Source organism: Colobus angolensis, unplaced genomic scaffold (assembly GCF_000951035.1).
Source record: "Colobus angolensis palliatus isolate OR3802 unplaced genomic scaffold, Cang.pa_1.0 Scaffold61, whole genome shotgun sequence".
NCBI lineage: Eukaryota > Metazoa > Chordata > Mammalia > Primates > Cercopithecidae > Colobus > Colobus angolensis.
In genome coordinates this window covers 2,024,907-2,025,242 of record NW_012119710.1, presented here as the reverse complement: position 1 = coordinate 2,025,242, position 336 = coordinate 2,024,907, and positions in this window count along the sequence as shown.

Sequence of the window (336 nt, the reverse complement as noted above, 5' to 3'; positions counted from 1 at the left end):
TCACACACACATTCTAACATACACACATTCTCACACATTCTCTCACAGACATACACATTCTCACACACACACATTCACACACACTCTCACATACACACACACACATTCTCTCTCACACACATTCTGTCTCACACACACACACTCTCTTCACACAGTCTCTCTCTCTCTCTCTCACACACACATATTCTCTCACATATACACACTGTCTCTCACACACACTCTCTCACATACACACATTCACACACACACTCTCACACTTTCTCACACATACACACATTCTCATATACACTCTCTCACACATTCCTCTCACATACACACACACTCACACACACACAC